The sequence below is a fragment of the Triticum urartu genome, chromosome 1A (assembly GCF_056163025.1).
Source record: "Triticum urartu cultivar PI428250 chromosome 1A, HENAU_Tu73, whole genome shotgun sequence".
In the NCBI taxonomy this organism is placed as follows: Eukaryota; Viridiplantae; Streptophyta; class Magnoliopsida; order Poales; family Poaceae; genus Triticum; species Triticum urartu.
In genome coordinates, this window is record NC_141873.1 from 321963160 (window position 1) to 321975923 (window position 12764).

Below are 12764 nucleotides of genomic sequence, written 5' to 3' on the forward strand. Positions count from 1 at the left end.
CCTTCTTCTTGATAACATCCTCGGGGATACCTGCAAGCTTAAATAATCCACAAACTTCATACACATAGATTAGGTGCAAATCGAGATGCAATGTTCCATCTCCTGTAAAAGGATTAGCTAGCAGTTTCTCTATCATACCCGAAGGAATTTCAAAGTAAACATTTTCAGTAGGTTCAGTAGGTTGAGGAGAAACTCTTTGCTCTACTGGTTGGGGTGAAGATACCCCGAACAAGCCCCTCAAAGGATTACTTTCCATAGTAACAAGCGACAGTAAATTTCAGCACACTATATAAATTTTTCCTTACCAAATTCCACCTACCAAAGGCGCTTCACTCCCCGGCAACGGTGCCATAAAAGAGCCTTGATGACGCACAAGTATAGGTCATAGTCCTTTCTATAAGTAAGAGTGTCGAACTCAACGAGGAGGAGAAGGAAATGACAAGCGGTTTTCAGTAAGGTATTCTCTACAAGCACTGAAATTATTGGTAACAGATAGTTTTATGATAAGGTAATTTGTAACGGGTAAAAAGTAACAAAAGTAAGCAAGGTGCAGCAAGGTGGCCCAATTCTTTTTGTAGCAAAGGACAAGCCTAGACAAAGTTTTATATAAAGGAAAACGGTCCCGAGGACACATGGGAATTGTCGTCAAGCTAGTTTTCATCACGCTCATATGATTCGCGTTCGTTACTTTGATAATTTGATATCTGGGTGGACCGGTGCTTGGGTACTGCCCTTACTTGGACAAGTATCCCACCTATCATTAACCCCTCTTGCAAGCATCCGCAACTACAAAAGAAGTATTAAGGTAAACCTATCCATAGCATGAAACATGTGGATCCAAATTAGCCCCTTACAAAGCAACGCATAAACTAGGGTTTAAGATTCTGTCACTCTAGCAACCCATCATCTACCTATTACTTCCCAATGCCTTCCCCTAGGCCCAAATAATGGTGAAGTGTCATGTAGTCGACATTCACATGACACCACTAGAGGAGAGACAACATACATCTCATCAAAATATCGAACAAATACCAAATTCACATGACTACTTATAGCAAGACTTCTCCCATGTCCTCAGGAACAAATGTAACTACTCACAAATCATATTCATGTTCATAATCAGAGGGGTATTAATATGCATAAAGGATCAGAACATATGATCTTCCACCAAATAAACCAACTAGCATCAACTACAAGGAGTAATCAACACTACTAGCAACCCACAGGTACCAATCTGAGGTTTTGAGACAAAGATTGGATACAAGAGATGAACTAGGGTTTGAGATGAGATGGTGCTGGTGAAGATGTTGATGGAGATTGACCCCCTCCCGATGAGAGGATCGATGGTGATGACGATGGTGATGATTTCCCCCTCCCAAAGGGATGTTTCCCCGGCAGAACAGCTCCGCCGGAGCCCTAGATTGGTTCCGTCAAGGTTCCGCCTCGAGATGGCGGCGCTTTGTCCCGAAAGCTTCCTTCTGATTTTTTTTCCAGGGCAAAAGACTTCATATAGCAAAAGATTGGCACCGGAGGCCTGCCAGGGGTCCCACGAGACAGGGGGCGCGCCCAGGGGGTAGGGTGCGCCCCCACCCTCGTGGATGGTGGGTGGCCCCCCTCTGGTGCTTTCTTCGCCCAATATTTTTCATATATTCCAAAACTGACTTCTGTGGAGTTTCAAGACTTTTGGAGTTGTGTAGAATAGGTCTCTAATATTTGCTCCTTTTCCAGCCCAGAATTCCAGCTGCCCGCATTCTTCCTCTTCGTGCAAACCTTGTAAAATAAGAGAGAATAGGCATAAGTATTGTGACATAATGTGTAATAACAGCCCATAATGCAATAAATATTGATATAAAAGCATGATGCAAAATGGACGTATCACAAAGCACCAAGGGCCATGGGAGGTGACGTGCACGGGAACTGGCCTGCGAGCCAGAGCTCAGCCTCTTGGGTTTAGCAACGCTGCAGGGATGGACCCAAGCACAGACGTCGTGCCCGCCCTTAATCATGAGGCGGTCGTGGGTGGGTTTGCAAGGGCATACGACAATCATGGCAACAAAGTGCCGGACAAGCAGATGATAATCATGCAATAACTCATGGAAGGAGGTAAGCCAACTCTAAATAGATGTAAAGAACGAGACGTGCCATAGGGACGGACCCATGCGGCCTGGGGATGATGCAGCCCGAGGGGCGCTCCCAGCTGAATAACTAGAAGATGCAAGAATGATACATGTCGCAGGGACAAGCCCATGCGATCTGGGGATAATGCAGCCCGAGGGGCGCCCCCAACTGAATAAACCAGAAAATGTCACCTGGCACCGTTGCTGAAGAGATGTTGGGGTAGCTAAAGATGCATGCTGAAGAAGCCGCTCCTCACAAGCCGCCTGGGTCCTGAACCTCGGGAGGCTCTAGGTGCTCAGGGGGCTCGCAAAGAACCGTCGCCATCTCCGCCAGGACCGCCTGGTGCTTGGCCTCCTAAGCCACCAAAACGCTCCGCAAGCAACGCTGGAAGGTAACAGCCGCGTTCGGCGGGCCAAAAGGCATGCGAACGTAGTTGTGAGGGGGGCCCTCACACCGACCAATGTGTGATGGCTAGAAGCGCTCCTGGGATGTGGCCCTGTTGAGCCCTAGAATGTTGACGCAGACGCGTAACTCATTGTCCTCGCCAGGACAAGGGGTCGCGCCAGGTGGTGGGCGGCGGTCGCCGCGCATGGCTCTCGCCTCTTGAAGCTCCTCGGTCGCCTTGGTGATGAACTCCTAAGCACCTGGCACCCCGTGCCTTGTGCCCTCGTGAGGGAAACACGCATTGAAGCACGCCTACATGTGGTGCCCAAGCGCCTCCCTCGTGACGTTGGCTTAAGTCAGAGGCCCTCCAGAAGAGAGCCCCCGAGCCTAGCCTGAGAGGGGCGTTGGGCGCGCCTTCCTATGCGAGCAAGGGAGGCGCCCCATCCGTGGGCGTCGGTCCTGAGATGGTGCTGCTGGAGACACCGCTCTCCTGAGGCTCTTAGCGGAGCAGCTACTTCTTCTTCTTGGGGACAGCCTCGGGAGGGTAGATGGTGCCTTCGTTGTCTCGATCCTCGACCATTGCAGCCTGGTAGGCACGCTCGAGAGACCACACCGCATCCTTCTCCTCGCAGGCGATCGTGATGATGTCATGGTTCCCTGGCATCTTGAGGACATTGTAACCATGATGAGTCACCGCCATGAACTTGCCCTGGGCTGGATATCCAAGGATGGCATTGTACGGAACGCGGATGTGGGCGACGTCGAAGTCGATGAGCTTGGTGAGATAGTTGTCGCGCTGGCCGAAGGTGACAGGGAGGCGGATCTGCCCTATCAGGGTGGTGGAGCCGTTGATCACTCCTGAGAAAGGCTTGGTGGGCTGCAGCTGATCATAGGGCACTTGGAGGCGGTCGAACGTCTCAATGGAAAGAACATTGAGCCTCACACCACCATCGATGAGGGTCTTGGTGACGAGGACATTGCTGATGACGGGCGAGCAAAGCATCTGGAGGGTGCCGGAAGTTGTCACGCACTTGAGCTGGTTGGACGAGCTAAAGGTGGTGGTGCACTTGGACCACCTGAGTGGACAAGTGGCATCGAGCCCGGGGAGGCCGAGTTCACCTCACGGGCGAACTGCTTGAAGATGCGTTGAGAGGTTGGGGCCTGAGCACCGCCCAGGATGTAGGCAATGGCGTGAGGCTCCTAGAAGCCCCCGGCACCCTCGTCCTGGTGGTGGTTGTGTGGCAGTGGAGGGAGGCCGGCGTTGCCCTAAGGACGGTCCTCACGAGGTTGATCTCTCCAGGCGCCCTCGCGTGGTTGGCCCTGTCAACGGTCCCCACGAGGCTGGTCGCGCCACTCCTGGCGCGGGCTGCGGTCGTCCCAGCGTCCTCCACTTCGACCTCCTCCATGGTCGTAACCTCGATCATTGCGCTCGGGGCGACGACCGAGGCGCCCATCACGGATGGCCCTGTGCTCTTGACAGTCATTGGTGTTGTGGTTGTGTACGTTGTGGAAGACGCAGAACGGAAAGCTGCCCTTGGATGACTCTGGGTGGTCCCCGCCGCGCTTCATGTTCGGTTCAGCCGCGAGCACGGCCGCCCCCTTACGCTTCACGTCCTTGGCCTTGGCTTTCTTGTCTTCTGGGTCAGTCGCTAGGAGCTTGAGGAGGGAGAGGCGTCCTTCCTCAGCTCTCGTGCACTTGGTCGCCATGTTGAACATCTCTAGAGCCGTGCACAAGTCCTCGTGTATGGTGAGCTCCTCCTTCATCTTGACATCGCAGACGCCATCAGAGAATGCTGATATGATGGCTTCGTCCGACACCTTGGGGATCTTGACATGAACGCTATTGAAGCGCTGGATGTACTTCTGCAGGGTTTCCCCAGACTGCTGCTTGATGCGCCGCAGGTATCCCGCGGCAGGCAGGCGGTCGTGAGTGCCCTAGAAGTTGGCGACGAAACGCTCGCGCATCTCGCCCAGGAGGAGATCGATCCCGCGAGCAGGTTCAAGAGCCACTAGCGTGCACCATCCTTGAGGGCCATGGGAAACCAGTTCGCCATGACTTTCTCGTCGCCGTTGGCCGCCTCGATGCTCAGCTCATAGAGCTGCAAGAACTTGGTAGGGTCGGGGGTGTCGTCGTAGCATCGAGGCAGGTCGGGCTTGAACTTCCCCGACCAGACGACGTGACGTAGCTCGGGATTGAAGGCTCGGCAGCCCGTGGTGGTCACGGGAGCCCGGCATGGAGGTGGAGCCTGATCTTGGCGCTCATGCACCACCACCGCAGGCGGCGCGCAGTCTTGACGTGGTGGTGCAGCGAGCGCTGGAGCATCTTCTTGCGGCCCCTGGACCTCCTGGAAGCTTTCTTCTTCATGCGCGGGCGCCCTGCACGGTGGGTCACGCCATGGGGCCGCGCGCCTTGGTTCGAGGGCGACGTCTTGACGGGGAGGTGGCGGAGGCGCTCCATGGGCTATGTCACCCGCGGCAGGCGGCGGGCGAGGTAGCGAGAGGGACGGCGCAGGAGAGCCCCCAACGACGATGCGGTCCAGCCAGTCTTCGTAGAAGTCCTCGACGGGGCGGTAGCGTAGGAGCTCGCGCGCCATGAGCAGCGCAACCTGCGCGCCCGCCGGCCCACGACAAGCATGAGACGACGAAGCAGCCGGAGTCAGCAACGGGGTGGCCGTGCATCCATCACGCCACAAAGAGGGGTGCAGCGACGAAGCTTGCTGATCGTGCCCTGCCGGGCCGGTGGCGGCATTAGCGGTTGGCAATGGGGAACGATGGGGAGGCCCGCCGACGGGCGCCGTCTGGGCGATGCGAGCGGCGAGAGCGGCCCGACGCTCAGCACGGGCTCGACAAGCGTTAGCCATGGAAGCGATGGAGCAGCGGCGAGTCAATCGGCAGAAGAGAGGCTCCGACGCACCCCTACCTGGCACGCCAAATGTCGGATTCGGGGTTCCGCAGACCCGTGAGAGGTTCGAACTCTGGGGTGCGTGCAAAGCTCTCGTCCTCCCCGGTCTGCCTGCTTAACGATTACAAGGCCTAACTCGACGAACCCAAGGGACAAGAGACACAACAGTTTATCCTGATTTGGGCCACCTTGCAATGTAATACCCTACTCCAGCTTTGTGGTGGATTGCCTCGAGGGGCTGAGGATGAACTAGTATAGTGGTAGAACAGCCTCAGGGGGTGAGGTGTTCTTGCGCTCATGAGCTGGTGAGATGGTCAGGGTGGAATGGATCGAATCCGATCCGATCCCCTCTATGGTGGTGGCTAAGTCCTATTTATAGTGGCCTTGGTCCTCTTCCCAAAATGTAGGCGGGAAGGGATCCCACAACGACCAAATTTGAAGGGAGACAACTAGTACAAGTTATCCTGACAAAGGTGGTCTTCGCCTGCAAAAGCCTCTGGTGGTGATGCTGCAATGGGCTCCGCGATGACCTCCGTCCTGGAGGTCTTGGTCTTGTTGCACCAATATGGAAACCTTTGCTTGATTCCTCGGGACCCCACGCCTGCGCTTGCCTCCTTAGCACCAAACAGGAAACTGGTACACTGCGCCCACTGGCGCCCGCCTGGCCTTGGTCGTCACGGCTCACGTCATATGAACCTCGCGAGGTGCATCTTGCATAGATATCTCCGCTCCTCGGGAGCCAGCCTGGTGAGGCTGCCCCCAGGGAGGTCTTGGTGTCGTCCGCCTTGCGAGGCTTGGCACCTCGCGAGGGTCTTGTGTTGTTGTTGTCAAATCTATGCCATACCAGGCTATCGATGGAGCCATGCCTTGGGCTGCAAGCAGGCAAATCTGGGCACCCCCGGTCCCAGGACGCCAACAGGCGGGGACCGACGGTTTAGCCGGTCATGGCTGGCAGCTCAGGGGTGTGGAGGTTGAAGATGAACTGCAGGCCCTCCCTAAACTACATGTGAAATGCCTCTCTGCTACTAGTTTGTTCAGTTTCGACAGTAACATTCAGATTCCACAGTAAATTTCAGTTTCGATAGTTAAATTCAGAGTCAATAGTTTTTACCTCATCTATTGTAGTCAGGTGTTTTCTGGTGATGTAAATTTTACATCTATCACTCTTTGGTAGTGTATTTTACATCATCTATTGGAAATGCTATTAGAATCTCACTTGAGATTAACGATGTCTGTCTTGTACTACTTCAGCCTTGACGTCTTACGGCTCGCCGGAGCTGCTCCAACGACGAAACCATCCATCACAACAGAGCAGTGCCCTGGACGCCGTCTACAGATTCCTCGGATCTTCCGCCACACCTCTGACAGCCACCTCTGCCTCAACTTCTTCAGTGTCCAACCCAATGATGTTGAGGTCGACACGGCTATGGAAAAGAGGTTGCACACTTGTCGCATCACTTATTACTCTACATTCATGTCGATCCATTAGGGCTATTTTGGTTCAAAGGAAAAACATAGCAATAGGAAATTTTCATATCACACTCTACTATTCAATTATTCATGCATTTTATTGAAAGGAATGGAGAAAAACATCCACCTGGACCTACTTTTCAAAATCCTATGCATAAAAACAAGACAAAGTGCATTAATGGCAGAATAACATTCTAACTGTACACGCTTTCATGTGGTTCACTTTAATTTGGCCATGTTTCTTTCCATTCCTCTACTCTTCCAATTCCTGTGAACCAAACACCCAAGTTGAAAGAAATCATGTGTTTACAAATGCTCTGTTTCCCACGTGCATTCCTATCCTATTCCAGTGTTTTTCCTATCCCTGAGTTTTTAGAATCTTGCAAGCCAAAGGAGCCCTTACAGAATTACTTCAGTTACAGGTAGGTGTCTAAGAAAATTTTGTGTGGTTTGTCCTGCTCCTGCTGCAATGTTGTCCACCTCACTTGAGCTGCTCCATCGACAGAAGCATCCACCAAACCAGACATCACAACTCCTGACCGTCTTTCGCTGCCTCAGATCTCCTTCCCTGCCACCGGCACCCACCGCAACTGCATCACCATCATTGACTCAGCAGATGAACCTGAGGAGTACACGGGTCCACAAGAGAGGTCGCACTCTTTTGTTTCTGCTTATGTTATGCATTGCTTAATATTACCTACTACTTTATCGTCCTGTTCACCTCTTAGACCCCAAGTCAGGTCCAAATTAATGTTCAAACCTGAGTTTTAAAATTACTTGTGAGGCACATATCGAGGCAGATATGAATAGTATCTTTGTCTACTATCTGGTTCACCTATGGTATGCCTATGTTGTTCATCTTGGGTGGGAAACAAATAGTAAAGCAATCATCATCTGTCTTTTTATTAAATTAAAGCTATCATCAGCCTGCTATCATTATTTTTGGATCCATCCACTGGTTGTTACCATCACTCTAGATTTTTGCATGCTCTCCTTACATAATATCACTATATTTTTTCATATCCATGTCAGATATTGTACATGGTCATGCTGAACATGTAGAGAAAAAGAGAAGAGTTTTGTGCAGCAAACAATGTCATGCAAGCATCGCTCCATGGCGGGTTCAATGGAAAACCCTCCCCCCTCTCCAGATTGTAATCCAGAGGAAGATATCTGTTTTGAGGCGGATTCAGACGCATCTGAGAACTCCTATTTACCCCCAAGGTGTTTGCTTTAACTTGGTATGATGATGTTGGTCATATCATGCATATGTTGCCTTTCAGTGCCTACTTTCGACATCATATATGTCATCTGCTTAGTTTAGACATGTTCTATAATGCCACCTATTTAGTTTCTATATCATATATGGGAATTATGTAGTCTCATCTCTTTTAGCCAGCCATAATATATGTGAAATATGTAACGCCATCCTGTTTAGCCAGACATCATATATTTGAATGATATCTTGCCATCCTTTTCTTCATTACATTTCCATTTGTCGACAATGTTTGTACATTAAACTACTCTTCCTATGAATCAGCCATTTGAGTGGGTAATGGAAAAATTTGGAGTGAAAACAAGGTCTTCAGAGCAGACATTGGTACCTGTCGAAGCAGATCTCTTGTTGGGTCCCGATAGCTCCTCAGAGATGGATTTGGGTCCCCCACCGAGGTGTATGCTCTAACTTGGCACGGTTATACTGCTCATATCATGCATATGGTGTCTTGCATTGCATAATTTAGAGATCATATACACAATATGCAATACCATGTTCTTAGTTCAGACATCATATATGCGATGCCCTCTACTTAGCATATAAATCACTTATGTGAATTAAATCATGTGATCCTAATTACTTAGATAACATGTATGTGAATTATATCATGCGAACCTGTTTACTAAAGAGATCATATAATTATCGCATGCCATCCTATTTAGTTAGTCATCATATCTTTGAATTATGTCATGCTATGCTATCCAGTTTAGATAGACATCATATATGTGAAATTAGGGCATGTTATCCTTTTTAGTTAAACAATATACATGTCAACTATTTCATGCGCTCTTTTTCCACACTGTCTATTGCATCTGTCTCTCATACAATGTTTGTACATTCAAATACGTTTCCTGTTTATTAGCCATTTGAATTGGAGCGGGTGATTGCGGTATCTAGCGAAGTAAAAACATGGTCTTTAAATAAAATAGTGCTACCTTTTGGTGGAGATAGCACCCCCGGTTGTACATGCACGGGAACCAGCCCTACCACACATACCCCAGACTGTCGCAGATTGTACCCCTGCTGAGATGGACAAAGAACCAGCTTCGCCCAATCTAACCCCAACCCCAGCAGATAGTAACATAGTTCCTAGTGACACAGCACCATCTCCACCACAGAGCTCCCAAACAAGAGCAGTTAGTAAGGCAGCCCCAGTGCCCAAAGCGCCAGTACTACCATAGCAAACCCCAAGTCCACCAGTTAGTACACCTATTCTTGTGGAGGAAGCACAACCAGCCAGTCGTAGTTTATCATCTATCGCATTTGATGTCGTTAAATCCTATGTGCGTATCTTCCCATCATAGAAATATTATACTGAAGATGAAGGAAAATGCCAGTTGCAGGTGTTTGTCCAGGAGTTATGTGTAAGTAATGTTATTCATGGCAATTACTTTGCTTTGTCCCATACATTCTACCTCCATGATGGTTATAATACAGTAAATTTTCCCATTTTTCTCTATAGAGAAGGACCGATTTGGAAACTCATGATGAGGTAACCTGTGCTAATGCCTCTGCTATCTTCAAGAATGCTTGGTGGCAGTATCGGAATTACCTAAAGAAAACGTACTTCACTGGCAAAGAAACTCATCAAATTCCCTTATGTTCTCCTGAGACACATTTACTGGACGATGACTAGGAACGCCTTGTTCTGTACTGTTCCTGAACCAAGAACGTGGTAAGCTCAGTGAGCTCATTTTCTATTTTAAGTACTATATTCTTGCGTCTTACTGTACTCTATTCATGTAGAACAAGTGCTTAAACCCAAAGAACAACCGTTCTCATTTAAGATTCCATTGCTATCATGCATACTGCTTTGCTCTTGTATCACTGTATTTACTCATACAAACTTATTTTTAAATTGAAGGATCCAACTGAAACTCCAATGGCACAACAGGTATGTTTACGCATGTTTCTTTAACAGGTTGCTCTTGTAAATATCTCTGTTGATTTCAATTTCAATTGTGTATACAGTTGACTTCTCATATCATGCACATTACTAGCATCACAACAGAGCCAATAGTGTTGTTGTACATGTAGACCCATGGTACCCATCTGAAATCTTGTTGTGCCCTGTAGTTTCCCACGCTTTGTATTCTTTCAGTGCTGCTTTGTCTTGAACTGACACGATTTGAACCGTGTCTCTATTTGATTTGGCAAGACAATGCAGTGACCATAGGACACAGATATATGTTTGTTTTATGCTTTTATTATGTACTACTTGGCAATAGAAGACTTGGTAGTTTAATCTTGTCCACCTTACTAATGAATTGATTCACCGAAATGAGTTCCATATACTAGTACATGCTAGACCTATTATGTGTCTGCTTGTTTCTTCTTTTAGAATGCTAACAGACTATTGGGGAAGAGTGCCTTATTAAGCAATGGTAAAGGAAGTAATGCAAATAAGGTTCAGGATAGTGAGACATCCTTGTTGGTCTCCAACAAAGCTGATAAAACAACTGAGGAAAACTATCTTGAAGACAGTGAGACAACCCCAAAGTCTTGTCTTGGTTTAGTGTTTGAGTTACTGGCCACTACCGCTTGCACAAGATATTCACACTCGCTGTCTGAATCAGTTCGGTTTATTGAGTCTCAACTACAAGCTGAAAGACATCAATCAGCTGTGTTGCGACAAGAAGCGGAAGGACTACGGAAGTCCCTGGAGCATTCAGATGCATACTTTCTGGTGCAACAACAAGCGTTGGAGGATTTTAGCTCCAAACAGGACAAAGCTAATAAGATTGCTAAGCTTATTGCCAGCATGGTGGATACCCAGGATAATGTTCCTTGAGCTCTTCTGAAGTTGTTTCAGTTATGGACTTTTTTTGCTGCCACGCTTATTTGCACTGGTCGCCAATTTAGACGGCCAGTGTATGTAATATGCTTCTTTGTTCCCTATATTTGCACTCGTGGCGAACTTTGATGCCCAGTGGATGTAATATGTGTAATAGCCATAATAGCCTAGCGTTAGTTGTTTGCTTATTTATTTCCTTATTGTCTTGTTTAGTTGTTTGCTTGTAGTCATTGTAGTTCTTTTTCCGCATTTTTCTAATGGCCATAGTAACCTATTTTTATAACTAGGCCACAATAACCATGGCAACACACGGACTATTGTGACCATGGTCCTGCTACCTGCTGTAGTGACCGCGACCCTCCACGGGCTTTATGATCCATGGGCCTTCTACGGGTCGTAGGATCCATGGGCCTTCTACGGGCCATAGGATCCATGGGCCTTCTACGGGTCGTCTCATCTATGGGCCTTCTACGGGTCGTATAATCGTTTTGCCAAACATGGGTCGTACTATTCGTGGACCAATAACGGGCCGCAAAATGGGATGTAAACGGGCTAGAGTGTAAATCGTTTGTTTTATGGCTCGACCATAACGGGCCGTTAATAGGATGTATTTGATAACGCTATGGAAACAGCCCAATGGGTTAGCGGGTCACAAACAGGACGACTGTAACCACGGCTGAATTTGGCCCACAAGCGGAACATGCCAATAACGGACCATAGGTAATCGAATTCTGGATATGAGCCCAAGAATAAATGGGCCCTTAGAAGGCCGAAAGTTAACACGGGCTGGAAACGGCCGACGGACTAATGGGCCGTTAATGGGTATAAAGCGATAGATTGTTCATTACGGGCTAGTTTCACAATGGGCCGTTAATGGGCCAAGAGTCACAAAGGGCCTCATATGGGTCGAATGACGTCATGGGCCGGAAGTTACAACGGGCTGGAATCATATTGGACGGCCCAGATGACGCTACTGGGCCTAATTTGGATAAGCCGTAACGGGTCGTCGCTTAGCGGGCTGTAAATGGGCTATATGCGAACACGCCGTTAACAGGCTTTCCGTGGGCCGGCCCGCTACCTTTTGACCAAGTCAAACTGGTCGGCCTTTTCACCGGAATGGGCATCTATTGGGTCGTGCCACGTGTCAACATATCATAGGTGCCTTCGGTCCAATGAGTTGATGACATTTGTCCCAACGGTGAGCCCACAAGTGGTTGCTATGGCCATTCAGAATTTTACACGTGGAAAATCCCCATTGGTCCGGTCTATTAACGGGTTATCAGATCCAAACTGGAACCCGATAGCTTAACGGCGACCCGTTACGGTGGATGCCACATGTCGATTACCCTAGACGAAAGCACTTCTATGACGCGTGATTTATCATCATGGAAGTGGACACTTCCGTGATGATATTTTTGGTAATGTCATGGAACACTTCTACGACAGCACATGTACGACTATCTTGATTCTGTCATAAAATCGTCATGGATGTACATGCATGACAGAAAATGTGACCTACTTTTACAAACACATATCATCATGGAAGTGTATTTTTTGTAGTGGTAGCTAGTCGGTTGTGGGTTACCGAGGGTGATTCCTCTTTCACCGCCTCCGATGATGCCTCTGTCGTGCAACCCCTCAAGTGTGAACCTATCAAAGGTGATTCCTCCAAGTTCACCTTGACGATTACATCGAGTGGGAATCCATTGAGGGTGATTCCTTGGATTTCCCCCTCGATGACACGGACACACTGTTACCTTTACCTATTGCCCCTTTTACTAGTGTTGTGGGACTGAAGGGACAGGCGGTACCACCCCGGT

At 48.8% G+C, this 12764-nt stretch overlaps 1 long non-coding RNA gene across 4 annotated transcripts in view; it reads left to right on the top strand.

The window, feature by feature from the left end:
* Positions 1 to 12306, top strand: part of LOC147991060 (uncharacterized) — a 56531-nt gene extending 44225 nt beyond the window's left edge. The window contains exons 4-7 of one of the 4 annotated variants that reach the window (XR_015602235.1): positions 7907 to 8098; positions 8415 to 9825; positions 10015 to 10044; positions 10122 to 12306. This is a non-coding gene — a long non-coding RNA (uncharacterized LOC147991060). Of the gene's footprint in view, positions 1 to 7906; positions 8099 to 8414; positions 9826 to 10014 lie in introns of all 4 variants that reach the window. The other 3 variants (XR_015602234.1, XR_015602236.1, XR_015602233.1) reach the window with 3 other exon arrangements.
* The last annotated feature ends 458 nt before the right edge of the window (positions 12307 to 12764 follow it).